Below are 15250 nucleotides of genomic sequence, written 5' to 3'. Positions count from 1 at the left end.
ACCACTGCCTCTCCCCCTGTGCCCCAACCTGCCACTGAGATCCAACCCCCCTCTCAGGACACAGGCACGAGTGCCTACCGGCCTGCACCCACACCCTCACCTCCGCTGTCCTCGGCCCCATCCAGCAATGTCTGTCAGCGCAGCGTCCAGCCGTCGCTAGCGCAAGTGTTTGAGCGCAAGCGCAAGTACGCCGCCACGCACCCGCACGCTCAAGCGTTAAACGTGCACGTAGCCAAATTTATCAGCCTGGAGATGCTGCCGTATAGGGTTGTGGAAACGGAGGCTTTCAAAAGCATGATGGAGGCGGCGGCCCCGCGCTACTCAGTTCCCAGTCGCCACTACTTTTCCAGATGTGCCGTCCCAGCCCTGCACGACCACGTCTCCCGCAACATTGTACGCGCCCTCACCAACGCGGTTACTGCCAAGGTCCACTTAACAACAGACACGTGGACTAGCACAGGCGGGCAGGGCCACTATATCTCCCTGACGGCACATTGGGTGAATTTAGTGGAGGCTGGGACAGAGTCAGAGCCTGGGACCGCTCACGTCCTACCCACCCCCCGAATTGCGTGCCCCAGCTCGGTGGTGGTATCTGCGGCGGTGTATGCTTCCTCCACTAAACCACCCTCCTCCTCCTCCTACGCAACCTCTGTCTCGCAATCAAGATGTGTCAGCAGCAGCATGTCGCCAGCGGTCGGTGTCGCGCGGCATGGCAGCACAGCGGTGGGCAAGCATCAGCAGGCCGTGCTGAAACTACTCAGCTCAGGAGAGAAGAGGCAGATTGGCCACGAACTGCTGCAGCGTCTGACAGAGCAGACCGACCGCTGGCTTGCGCCGCTGAGCCTCAAACCGGGCATGGTCGTGTGTGACAACGGACGTAACCTGGTGGCGGCTCTGCAGCTCGGCAGCCTCACGCACGTGCCATGCCTGGCCCATGTCTTTAATTCGGTGGTTCAGCGCTTTCTGAAAAGCTACCCACACTTGTCATACCTGCTCGGAAAGGTGCGCCGGGTCAGCGCACATTTCCGCAACTCCAAGACGGACGCTGCCACCCTGCGCACCCTGCAACATCGGTTTAATCTGCCAGTGCACCGATTGCTGTGCGACGTGCCCACACAGTGGAACTCTATGCTCCACATGTTGGCCAGGCTCTATGAGCAGCGTAGAGCTATAGTGGAATACCAACTCCAACATGGGCGGCGTAGTGGGAGTCAGCCTCCTCAATTATTTACAGAAGAGTGGGCCTGGTTGGCAGCCATCTGCCAGGTCCTTGGAAACTTTGAGGAGTCTACCCAGATGCTGAGCGGGGATGCTGCAATCATTAGCGTCACCATTCCTCTGCTATGCCTCTTGAGAAGTTCCCTGCAAGCATAAAGGCTAATGAAGCCATTGCTAATGAGGGCTTTTCAGAAGTAAAAGTTGTTGGGGGGGGGCCCACTCTTGCCGCTATTGTGGCTTAATAGTGGGACCTGGGAACTTGAGATGCAGCCCAACATGTAGCCCCTCGCCTGCCCTATCCGTTGCTGTGTCGTTCCCATCACTTTCTTGAATTGCCCAGATTTTCACAAATGAAAACCTTAGCGAGCATCGGCGATATACAAAAATGCTCGGGTCGCCCATTGACTTCAATGGGGTTCGTTACTCGGAACGAACCCTCGAGCATCGCGAAAAGTTCATCCCGAGTAACGAGCACCCGAGCATTTTGGTGCTCGCTCATCTCTAGTGTTAACCCTTATTCGCCACTTTTTTTGCCCAAGCCTCCAGATTATCAAGATTTTTTTTCAACAGTATACTTTCCTCTATTGTGTTAATTACTTTTCACAGTTTGGTATGAGCTGCAAATATTGATATTTTTCTGTATAATCTCTCTATAAAACGGTTAACAAATTTATTAAAAATAATGAGGCCCAATACTGACCCTTGTGGTACCCTAAAAGTAAAGATGGCCCAATCAAAATATGCAGCATTTATTTGTTTCAATTGTTTTTTTTTATTGTTTTTCATTTTAAAAACAAAATATAACTAAAAGTCATATAACAGATAACTTATAGTGCCCAATTTGTGTAATGAAATAACAAAAACAAACCATTAATCAAAATATATGAGGTGAAAAAGAAAGTAAAGTCAGGAACATATGAAAGTAGTATGTGATTACCAGAGAAATAACGATCTAACGAGTATAAAGCTTTTAGCTTCTTTAAATCAGGTTATAGCTAAAACTTACATAATTAAGAAAATGTATAATTATCCTGTTATACAAAAATCATGTGATATCCGAGCCCTCCAGACACTACAAGAGTTGTGAAGAGCAAAAGTGTTGCAAGCAAGAATCTTTATATTATATATATGTGTGTTTGGTTGATCCAAATTTAGATGGAATTACTTGAGATCTAATATTCATTAATGCTAATGATAGTGATCTAGGGATCAATTGACCCACCAAGGATGACAATAAATGAACATAGATTTCCAGTATTGTTGGAGACAAGGAAAGCTCCATAATACATGTAGCAATGTTCCTCTGTTGCCACAATTTCTCCAGTAATTTCCTGAGCAATTGGTGTACATTCGAGCTACACGTATAGGTGTATATTACCATTGCATGGTGATCTCCATTAGTGTTTCAACATGTGTGTTACATTTAAGTGCTCTATGGGTCAGGGTTAGAGCTTTTTTTTCAGTCCTTATCCCTATATTTTTGGGTTAATTTATTCTCTCATTCTCTTAGCGGGTAGGTTTTTTGGAAACAAGAACGGCCATGCAATAATTTATGTAGGTTTTATCCCTTTAACCCGTTTAGGACCAGGCACCGTAAATTTACGGGCCCTGGTCCCGGGCTTGAAGCTTAGCTGTATGTAAAATTACGGCAGTGCTTTATGCCTCCTGCCACTGCAATCAATCAGAGGCGGGACAGGTTGTCAGCTGTTAGTAACAGCTGATAACCTGGAGCAAAAGGCAGGAGGGATTTTTAACCCTTTCTGCCTTTTCCTTCCCTGAGTACACAGCGCTCAATGACCGATGTGTACTAGAAAGTGAAAGCAGAAGTGTAGCTTTTCACTACGTGTGATATTTGTGCAAGAGTAGAGATTCCAAATGTGTGGTATTTAGATGTATTCAAGTAAGAGGAGGTTTGTTGAAGCACCCCTAAGCACACATAATCCCATGGGAGCATATTCTGCATATTTGCGTAGCAAATTAAAATTTTCCATGATTTCAAAGATGCGTTAGTCAATAGGGAGAGGTGGTAAGGCGAGGGCAAATTCCACAAAGGAAGTATAAGTAAAAACAGTTAAGTTAAAACAGTAGGGGCTGAACATTGCTCTATATGAACCCAATGTTTCTGCGTCCTGATTTTTCAACATTAAGCTAGCTGAGAAGAAAGTGTGGCTAAATAATAATTCTAAATGTCTGGAATGCCCAAACCCTTCACCCAAATTTCAAAATTAGATAATCTTTGAGATTCTTCTTGCAATTTATTTAGCATGCGTTTAAAATTCTCTCCCCCTGCTACACCCCGCTCACCCCCGCCCCCCCGAGTCAGTAAGCAGTTACTCAAGAAGAGCGATGCTCGCTGCAGTTACTGCTTTATCCGAGCGTGCTTGCTCATCTCTAGTTATAACATCAAATGACCTTTCTAAAGAAGAAACAGGGATTGTTAATTTCAAGATAATATCAGCATATAGCGATAGTTAATGGGAATGGTCACTGATCTGTATGCCCTTAATCAAGATATTTTCTGTATGCCCTTAATCAAGTTACAGTGAGGGCTCAGTCACAGGGGCGTTTGTACGAGCGTCTATCAGTTGCTTTTCACTGGGAGTCAGCACATGTGCGAATTTTACATGCGCATAAATGCATGCGGCGAAAATTATAGGACACCGGTTCGCAGAACACATGTAACTGCGGCAAACCGGTGTTCTGTGTATGTAAAACCCCTGGATGCGACAGCATCCAGAGGTTTCACCTTGCGCTCAATGGGGCTGGCAGCAGCGCTGACCCCATTGAGAACATATAGTGAAGATCGTGATCCTCTGCCACAGCTGTGACAGCTGTGGCAGAGGAGAGCGATGTTCTCCCATTGAATTCAATGGAGCCGGCAATACAACCGGCTCCATTGAAAGCAAAGGGCTGCTGACGAGCGCTGCAGTGATTTTCAGGGAAAATATAAGTCCTTCCCTAAAAATCAATCTAAAAATGTGTAAAAAAAAAATGCATTCTCTCCTCTCTGCAGCTGCCAGGGCTCAGCTGCATCCAGCTGGCTCTTCTCCTGCACTGCTCTGGGGATTTTTCAGCAGGCAGGGATTTAAAATCACTGCATGCTGAAAGCGCTGCCTCTGATTGGCTGAGCACTCTGACCAATCAGAGGCAGCTCTCAGCTATTGAATGACAGCTGAGAGCTGCCTGAAGAAAGAGATGAAATGGGGAACAGCACTGCCAACACAGATCCAATTGCACTTACAGGCTCAGAGGGTGCACGATCCACAGCAAAGGTCTGGACCCAAAGACCAGAAAATAGCAGGAAATCCTTGTAGAGTATGTTGAATCAGCACTCCAGGGTTTGTTTTTTTTGAATAAAAATGACAATCTATTCCTCAATGGTAAAACATAGCTGCAACGTTTTGATCCACACACACTCTGGATCTTTGTCAAGCAGAGAGCTGCCTGTGATTGGTCCCTGTGCTCAACCAATGAATTCATGATTAGCTGAGCACAGGGACCAATCACAGGCAGCTCTTAGCTGTCATTCAATAGCTGTGAACTGCCTCTCATTGGTCACAGTGCTAAGCCAATCAGAGGCAGCCCTTTCAGCCCTTTTTAAATCCCCGTCTGCTAAAAAAATCCCCAGAGCAGTGCAGCAGAAGAGCCGGCTGGACGCAACTGAGCCCCAGCAGCTGCAGAGAGGTGAGTATTCTTTTTTTTTTAATTACACATTTTTGGAATGATTTTCAGAGAAGGGCTTATATTTTAAGCCCTTCCCCGAAAATCACTGCAGCGTTTGCCGGCAGCCCATTGCTTTCAATGGAGCCGGCTGTATTGCCGGCTCCACTGAATTCAATGGTAGAACTTCACTCTCCTCTGCCACAGCTGTGACAGAGGATTTCTTCATCTCCACGGGAGTCCCATTTTATGTCTATTTATGGCTTGCCTGCTCCGAGTAGTATTCAGCAGGCTGGGATTTTAAATCCCAGCTCTCATTCAGCTGAGAGCTGCCCCTGATTGGTCCCTGCGCTGAGCCAATCAGAGGCAACACTCACCCATTCATGAATGGGTAAGTGAGAGCTGCCTCTGATTGGTGAGGCTGTGACCAATCAGAGGCAGCTCATTCAGCAGGTGGGGATTTTAAATCCCCGGCTGCTGAATACTACTCAGAGCAGTTCAGGAGAACTGCCGGCCGGCCGCGGCTGAACTCCGTCTGCCGGGACCAGGTGAGTATATATATATTTTTTGTTTTTACACATTTCTGGATGAATTTCAGGGAAGGGCTTATATTTTTGCCGGCTCCATTGAATTCAATGCGCTGGACAGCGCTGAACTGCTCCAGCCCGTTTCTATTGAAATGCGGCTAGGAGCATTTTTTTTGAGCGATTTTTCGGCCCCGGTCACGCGATTTGCGGATGCGCATCTGTCATACGATCCGCAAATCGCGGGAAAAAAACGCCCGTGTGACTAAGGCCTCAATTTGAGAATAAGGGTGCATTCAGACGAGCATGTTTATGTGCGTACATATGTCCGCATGAAACTACAGTCTATTATAACCACTGTTTCCCTATGCTGTGTTCACAAGCCCGTGTTTTACAGGCGTGCAAACGCACGTACCTGTAAAACATAGGACATTCATGCACGCATAGGTCTATACTGCGTGTCAATATTCCCCGCGGGGAGTCCCATTGTCACTGAACACTGTGACAGCACTCCACAATAGAAAATGACTGGCAGCATAGACGAGATTGCAAAGGTGCAAAAAAGCTTCTTTATTCCCCCATTACATAGGTAGCGACGTTTCGGCCTATGTGGCCTTCCTCATGCTAATACAGGTGACTACTGACACAACATATATAAAGACAATCTAATTTACAGCCAACAAATCACAATGTGACACATAAATACATAACAATGTGACACATAATCTCGCGCATGCGCAGGGATTCCCTAAAAATGGCGTCCGGAACATATACAGAGATGATCACGGAGCGATCAGAAGACGAGGCAATCAATGATGAATACCCACACATGTATGTATTTATGCTTAGTAGTCTCTATTGAGCCTTGCTGGGTCAAGAGATCTGTAGTCAGGCAGCCACTCTCCTCCATAGCCCAGCACTCCCTAAGTATGCATTATTTATAATCACCCTCTGTTTTCTGTCACTGAGCCAATTGCTTACCCACTTTCACATATTTTCCACCAAACCAAACTTTTATAGTATGGTATAAAATGTTTGAAAAATCAAGATATATGGCATTCAATTATTCTCCCAGTCCAATCTACTAATCTACAGCTTATTTCCTCACAGAAGCTGATCAGATTGGTTTGACAGGACTGATCTTTCAGAAACCCATAACGAGTTATTATTATTATTGTTATTATTAGTAGTATTTTATATGGCTATTTTCATTCAGATACTCCAGAATAGAATCCAGGTTGCCACGGGAGGTGGTGAGTTTTCCTTCAATGAAAATCTTCAAACCGAAGCTGGAGAGACATCTGTCTGGAATTGTTTAGTGAATCCTGCTTTAAGCAGGAGGTTGAACTCAATGACAATCGAGGTCTCTTCCAACTCTACCATTCTATGATTCTATTCTATGATCTCTTGGAAAGTTCAAACAGTTTAATAGAAATTAAATTTACCAGGTCCACTTTTAACTCATTTTTGAATATTGGCACCACATTTGCTCTGTGCCAGTGTAGTGGAACAGACCCATCACTGTAGAATACTTAAGTATAAGCAATAATGGTCTATCTATTACAGTATGTAATTCCCTTAGAATCTAGTGATTTATCTCTTTTTACCATTTCAAAGCAGCTTCATATTTCTTCCTGGGTTATACTGGCAACATTTAATGGAGAGTTCACTTTACCATTCTGCATTTCACCTGATATTTCACTTACCTCTGAATAAAGTGGAGAAAAAAACTTTTTAATGGATTTGCTTTCTCTTCATCTACATTTACAATTTTTCCCTCATTGCTTTTTAAAGGGCCAACACTTTTAGTTTTGATATTTTTTTACTATCTATGTAATTGAAAAATGTTTTAAGGTTAGCTTTAACTCTCTTTGGTTATAAATCTGTCTTCCTCCTTCTTTGCTGCTTTTATGAGCTTTTTACATTATTTATTATTTTCCTTATAGCTTTTTAGTGCTTCTTCACTGACTTCCTGGTTTCATATTTAAATGCTTTATTTTAATTTGTTTATTGCCCCCTTTAAATCTTTTTTTTTTAGCTACATTGGTTTTCTCATGTTCTTCTTTTATTTCTGTAAGGTATGTATAGCTCACAGTGAGTGTTTAAAATGCTTTTAAACATTTCCCATTTATTCTATGCACCCTTATTTTTGAGGACATTGTCACAGCCAATAAGTTTAAAGACAATTCTAAACGTATTAAACTTTGCCTTCCTGAAGTTCAGTGGTTTTGTGGCTCATCAACAAAACACCCTATTGAAAGATAACGATACATTATTTTATAGCCACTATTTCCTAGCTGTCCCCCAACCTGCACTTTTGTTATTCTATCAGGTCTATTGGTTAGTATTAAGACTAAAAGGGCCATCCTTCTAGTTGGGTTCTTCATAGGCTGGGAAAGGTGATTATCTGTTTTACAGACACTTGTTTCCTTTATGAGATCCACAGATATCAGTTCCCCCATTTATATCTGGGTAGTCGGAATCCACCATAATAGTTACCTCATTGTGATTTACCACTTTATCTATTTGCTTAGCAAAAGATTTTCTGTAGGTTCTGTTATATTTAGTGGCTTATAACAAACCCCTTTGAGGATTTTATTATTGTTTTTCCCTCCATTTATTTCTACCCACAGAGATTCCACATGTTCATTTCCCTTACATATATCTTCCCGTAGTGTGGATTTTAAACAGGACTTTACTTAAAGACAAACCCCTCCCCTTTTCAGTTTTTTTACTATCCCTTCTGAACAAACTGTAACTCTGTAAGGTAACTGCCATCCATAGGTTTAGTCCATCCATGCTTCTGTTACAGCATTGCCATTATGTCATACTTTAACTCAGACATTGTTAATTCCAATTTTTCAACTTTACTAGTCATACTGCTATCATTTGTCACCATGCAGTTTGGAGGGTTTTTTATGTGACCTTATCAACTATTCTAACTCATCCCACCATCCATGACTCCTATTTTCATTAATTCATCTCAGGTCCCTGTCTACACTATCTTTCCCTCTGTATCTGTGGTTGATCTCCTCCAGTCCCTGGTTTAAACATTCCTCCAATTTTGTAGCCACCTTTTCTCCATGCACAGCAGCATCCTTGCCATTGAAACATAATTCATCGTTACAGTAGAATCATTAGCTAACATCAAAGTCATCCCAGTTTTCCAGGAACCCAAATCCCTCTTTCCTATATCAGCTCCTGAGCTAATTGATTACTTGTCTAATTACCTGCTGCTTTTCTGGTATGGCACATGGTACAAGTAGTATTTCAGAAAATATTATTTTGGGTGTCCTTTCCCTAAGCTTACGTCCTCAATTCCTGAAATTGTTTTAAGGACCCTTCACCCATCTCTAACTTTGTCAATGATGCTAATGTGCACCATGACTGCTGGGTCCTCACAAACCCCTCCCAATAATCAGTCATCTCAATTTGTGATATGTAGAATCCAAGCACTAGGATGATAAACATTTGACTATCCGAGTATTTGTGACAGACTACCCTGTTTGTCTTCCTAATGATTGAGTCCCCCATTACTAGGACCTGTCTATTCTGCCCTGCACTACTCTTCCCCTTCTTAATGCAGCAAGCATACCCCTGGAAATGGCTTATTGTAGCAATGCTAAACCTTGAGTTGACATATTTGCCAAATTTGCAAACTTGATGGGATGTGGCAGATTGAGATTAGCCTCCCTGGCATTCTTCCCTGTAACCTGCCTTCTGTTACCGGCTAGCTGCCACATCATGCTGCACCTCCATGCTTCCATTCATTCCCAAATCTGCCCCAGTAAGTGTCAGTAAATGAGCAGTAAACTTCCATGCATGTTGTCAGTGCATCTCAGTGTTGCAAATGGCTCATTTAGATCCATGATCTGCAATTCCAAATATGAAACATGTACACATCTCATATAGCGGTACGTACCCTCACACAGCTCTTCAAGGACTGCATACATGGTTCAATGTACATTTTAATGGGATAGCACAGATAAATTAAATCAAAGCAAATTATACAAGTGAAAAATAAAAGTGTTGCACAGTGATTAAATATAAGTGATCCATTGTAAAGCCCTGAATCTAAAGTCACTTAATCTCAAATTAGGCGCTACCACAGAGGCTGGTGCTGCTGCTGTTTTTTATTTTGTTCCTGCTATTTTTTTGGGGAAACTGGGTTGGTTTAACTACTTTTACCTAGTGCTAGGATTGACTATCTCCCAATTCTATGTGGATGTCTCCACACTTAGGAGTCCACTAGATCAGAGTTTAATTTGAACTATCACATTATTTTTTCATTTTTCTGGTTCCTGATGAAGCTACTGGATGCGTAGCGGAAACGTGTTGAACCTAAGAACCGTGCACCAGAGAATAACTTTGGAGCACCTATCTTCTCTTCTTTTTGTCTACTAAGCTGTCTTCCTAGGAGGAGCTTTATGCAAGGTAGGAACATTATTATTCTTTTGAGCTGACCCCTGAGTTGTTCCCAGCTAATCACAAAAGTCTGGTGAGCGCTGGGCAATAGGATATCACTTACCTGACACTTACCTGAACCTTGTCTCAGGTGTGGTCGTTCGTCAGCTTTACATTCCCCGACTCAATACTGGGGTTTGAGTTTTTGTGTGTCTGTGTCTTTTTAGGATTTGTCCAAAAAATCCTATTTTAATTTTTGTGTTTGAAATAAAAGTTACATTTTAAGAGGTACAAGCAGAACCCTTTCTGTGATGATTATCAGTAACATCTAAGCGTTAGAGATGAGCGAGCACCAAAATGCTTGGGTGCTCGTTACTCGAGTCGAACTTTCAGTGATGCTCGAGAGTTCGTTTCGAGTAACGAACCCCATTGAAGTCAATGGGTGACTCGAGCATTTTTGTATATGACTGGTGCTCCGCTAAGGTTTTCATTTGTGAAAATCTTAGCAAATCACCAAAGTCATGTAAAAAACACAGAAATGGATAGGGCAGGCGAGGAGCACCATGCAGGGCTGCATTTCGGGCTCCGAGGTCTCACTATTAAGCCACAATAGTGGCAAGAGTGAGACCCCCCCTGTCAGCATAATGATAGTTCTCCTCTGCCACAGCTGTAACAGCTGTGGCAGAGAAGAACGATGTTAGCCCATTGAATTCAATGGAGCCGGCAATACAGCCAGCTCTATTGAAAGCAATGGGCTGCCGGCGAGCGCGGGATGAATTTTCGGGTAGGGCTTAAAAATATAAGCCCTTACCTGAAAAATAAAGATTTTAGTGTAAAAAAGAATAAAAATGCAGGCATTCTCTTCAATGGAGCAGCTGCTGCTGCCGGCGACTCCATTGAAGACAATGGTCTGCTGACACACCTGAATTCTTTTTCAGGGAAGGGCTTCACATATAAGCCATTCCCTGGAAATGAATTAAAAGTGATTTAAAAAAAAAAAAATAAATAGATACTCACCTCCCTTCAGCTGCCGGGGCACAGCCACGTCTTCTCCTGCTGTTCCCTGCACTGTGGTGCTGAACTGCTGTCATTCAGCTGAGAGCTGCGCTGAGCCAATCAGAGGCAGCATTCACTCACCCATTCATGAATTCATGAATGGGTGTGAGTGAGATCTGCCTCTGATTGGTCAGGCTGTGACCAATTAGAGGCAGCTCATTCAGCAGGCGGGGATTTTAAATCCCCGGCTGCTGAATACTACTCACAGCTGTTCAGAGCAGTTCAGGAGAACTGCCAGCTGACCGCAGCTGAACTCCGTCTGCCGGGACCAGGTGAGTATATATATATTTTTTATTTTTACACATTTCTGGATGAATTGCAGGGAAGGGCTTATATATTTAAGCCCTTCCCGAAAATTCATTGTGCGATCGCTGGCAGCCCATTGTTTCAATGGAACCGGCTGTATTGCCGGCTCCATTGAATTCAATGGGCTAACATCGTTCTGCCGGGACAAGGTGAGTATATATATTTTTTTTACTTTTTACACATTTTAGGATGATTTTCAGGTAAGGGCTTATATTTTTAAGCACTTCCCGAAAATTCATTCCGCGCTAGCCGGCAGCCTATTGCTTTCAATGGAGTCGGCTGTATTGCCGGCTCCATTGAATTCAATGGTCAGTGCTCGTTTAATCGAGACGAGCACCGCGTGGTGCTCGTCTCGAGTAACGAGCATCTCGAGCACCCTAATACTCGAACGAGCATCAAGCTCGGACAAGTATGCTCGCTCATCTCTACTAAGCGTTCTTCCTGCTACTGTGACACCCCCCCCCCCCCACAATCAAGCGCTTAAGATACAAGCGCAACACACTTTAGGTCACAAGACACAATTCCACACTCACTTTTTCTGTTTGCTTATAAAGTTATTAGCTATAGTAACTGTTTGGAAAGGATTAAGAGTATAATAAAGAGTATCTTTCAGATCTTTTCTTTCTTCTCTAATTTTTACTTGGTTTAAAAAAAATCTCAGCTGGATTTTGATTGCTTGCCATGAGACCGAATAACTATGATAACAATGGTCTGCCAAAGCACAAGGAAGGGCAATATCTGAGAAATCTGATATCTTCTTGTAGCTTCCAGTAACATATAGTTCCCCTTTCTCTGAAGGTAGGCTCCCTGTAGAACCTCTCATTCCAAAAAAATTCCATCTTCAGTAATAAGGTACATTGATGCTAGGGATGCAAAGAGAAGAGGATGAGGATAGGGAGAGGTTCCTGCAGTTTCTTCCTCTTTAACGTATAATATATTTAAATACAAAAATCAGCACTTCCTACAAATAAATTAACCTCTGTGGAGTGTGTCCCTTTTCTTCCATTTTTGCTTTTTTCCTACCCCATTTAAAAAAATCATAATTCTTTTATTTATTCATCAAAGTAGATGTATGAGGGCTTGTTTTTGCAGGATGAGTTGTATTTTTCAATGGTACTATTTTAATTTTCTGTATAATGTATTGAAAAGCTTTCCAAAAACTATAAGTGGAGTAAAATAGAAAAAAAATGAAATTCATTGGTCTTTAGGAGGGTTTTGTTTCTACGCCATTTACAATTCAACAAAAATGATGTGATAACTTTGTTCTGTGCGACAGTACGATTACTACGATACCAAATTTACACTCTCTCCCCCGCTACTCCTAGTTATCCCCCCCCCCCCCCGAGCACTCTCGGACAAGAATGCAGTTACTTGAGAAGAGCGAGGATTGCTCGAGTAACAAACTTATCTGAGCATGCTCGCTCATCTCTAACTATATTGGATGACTTAGGACTTTTTGATCGCTTTTTATTAAATTTGTCTTGCGATTTTTTTGACAACGACATTCAACGTGTGGTGTAAATAATGCATTACTTTGATAGATCAGAATTTTTTGAATACAGCAATACCAAATATGTTTTTGAGTTTCATTATTTAGATTATTATCATATAAATATGGATTTTTTTTTAGCTTTTATTATCTTAAATTTTTTTAATATTTAATAAAACCTTTTAAAACTATTTTTACAAATTTTTTCTGCCCACGGGGACGAGAACTTGTGATGGTTTGATCACTCCAGCAGTATTATGTACTGCCATTACATTATACCATGATCAGACAGGCAATCTATCATGCCACACCTGTGGCATGGCCTGATAGGCAATCTGCAATGGCAGCCCTGGGGCCTTTTAGAAGACCGCTGGCTGCCATGGCAACTGCACAGCAACCCATGATATCATCCTCAGTTCACAACCCTGAACATTGATCGGGGCATTTAACCCTTTCCAATCCAATTTGTATTCTGTTTTTCCTAAGGGGGCCTACTCTTTTTCTGCCATTACACACCCAGCGCTATCTGCTGGCTAAAGCCAGTACTACATGAAGTGACATGTTGGATAGGCTCCGACAGCAGACAGGCTGGCAATAAACAGTAAGAGAACCCCAACAGACGTCTTTCAACATCAGAGCTGTACAGCCTTAAATCATAATGTCTTTGGATGTCAGACAGTGGATTGCAAAAGGTTAAATACCACTGTCAGAATTGACAGCACTGCTTATCGGAGCTGTTGCAAGTGGATTTCAGCTGTAACAATCACTACCCCTTTGAGAATGTGAGGCTCATAATGATCAGCTGATTGCCTGAGTCCCACTCTTGTCAGTTGCCTGATTCTGCCTCTGAGGGTGGCTTCACACGAGCGTGTTTTTGTGCATGCATACGCACGCACAAAAACATGCTTCTATTAGAAGCAATGCATTCCCTATGGTGTGTTCACATGTCCGTGTCTTACAGGTGTGTGCCTGTAAAGATAGGGCATGTGTGCACCATAGGGAATGCAAGCATTGTCTTCAATGGAGCCACAGCTGCTGCTGCCGGCTCCATTGAAAACAATGGTCTGCCATCACCCCTGAATTGTTTTTCAGGGAAGAGCTTTACATATAAGCTCTTGCCTGAAAAACAAGAATTTTAGTGTAAAAAAAAAAAAATAAAATAATGCATGCATTCTCTTCAATGGAGACATTTTCTTGTTGTTTTTCAAGTAAAGGCTTATATTTAAAGCCCTTTCCTGAAAAACAATTACAGGATGTCGACAGCTGGATCCCCTACCGCAACTGTCATCTGTGACAGCTGTGATAGGGAATTCTTTATACCTTGCAGGGATGAAGAATTCCTTTGCTGCATCTGTCACAGATGTGGCAGGTGCAGCAGGGAATTCTTTTTCCTTGCGGGGATGAAGGAAACATCTGTTGCATGCGGCAGATGTTTTTTTCATGCCCACGGGGACATGGCAGTAGCGGACAGGTGAGTATTTTAAATTTTTTTATTTTTTTTTTAGACTAAAATTCTTGTTTTTCAGGGACGATCTTATATGTAAAGGTCTTCCCTGAATAATAATTCAGGGGTGCCGGCAGACCATTGTCTTCAATGGAGCCGCTGGCAGCAGCTGCGGCTATATTGATGAGAATGCGTGCATTTTTTTTTTCACTAAAATTCTGTTTTTTTTCAGGGAAGAGCTCATATGAAAAGCTCTTCCCTGAAAAATAAATCAGGGGTGCTGGCAGAGCATTGTCTTTAATGGAGCCACCGGCAGCAGCCACAGCTCCATTGAAGGCAATGCACAGACCGGCATTCACGCGTGTTTTTGCACGTACATGGGTGCGCACTTATGTACGCACCTATGGACGCACAAAAACATGCTTATGTGAAGCCACCCTAAGGCCTTGGTCACACGGGTGTTTTTTGTCGCGATTTGCGGATCGCATGACGGATGCGCATCCGCAAATCGCATGACCGGGGCCGAAAAATCGCCCGAAAAATCTGCTCCTAGCCACGTTTCATTAGAAACGGGCCGGAGCAGTGCAGCGCTGTCCAGCGCATTGAATTCAATGGAGGCGGCAATACAGCTGGCTCCATTGAAAGCAATGGGCTGCGGGCGATCTCAGGATGAATTTTCGGGAAGGGCTTAAAAATATAAGCCCTTCCCTGAAAATCATCCAAAACTGTGTAAAAAGTAAAAAAAAAAACATATACTCACCTTGTCCCGGCAGACGGAGTTCAGCCACGGCCGGCTGGCAGTTCTCCTGAACTGCTGTGAGTAGTATTCAGCAGCCGGGGGTTTAAAATCCCCGCCTGCTGAATGAGCTGCCTCTGATTGGTCACAGCCCTCACCAATCAGAGGCAGCTCTCACTCACCCATTCATGAATTTTAAATCCCCGCCTGCTGAATACTACTCACAGCAGTTCAGGAGAACTGCCGGCCGGCCGCGGCTGAACTCCGTCTGCCGGGACAAGGTGAGTATATATTTTTTTTTTACTTTTTACACAGTTTTGGATGATTTTCAGGGAAGGGCTTATATTTTTAAGCCCTTCCCGAAAATTCATCCCGCGCTCCCCGGCAGCCCATTGCTTTCAATGGAGCCGGCT

This window comes from Eleutherodactylus coqui, chromosome 9 (assembly GCF_035609145.1).
Source record: "Eleutherodactylus coqui strain aEleCoq1 chromosome 9, aEleCoq1.hap1, whole genome shotgun sequence".
NCBI lineage: Eukaryota > Metazoa > Chordata > Amphibia > Anura > Eleutherodactylidae > Eleutherodactylus > Eleutherodactylus coqui.
Note: the sequence above shows the minus strand (reverse complement) of the source record.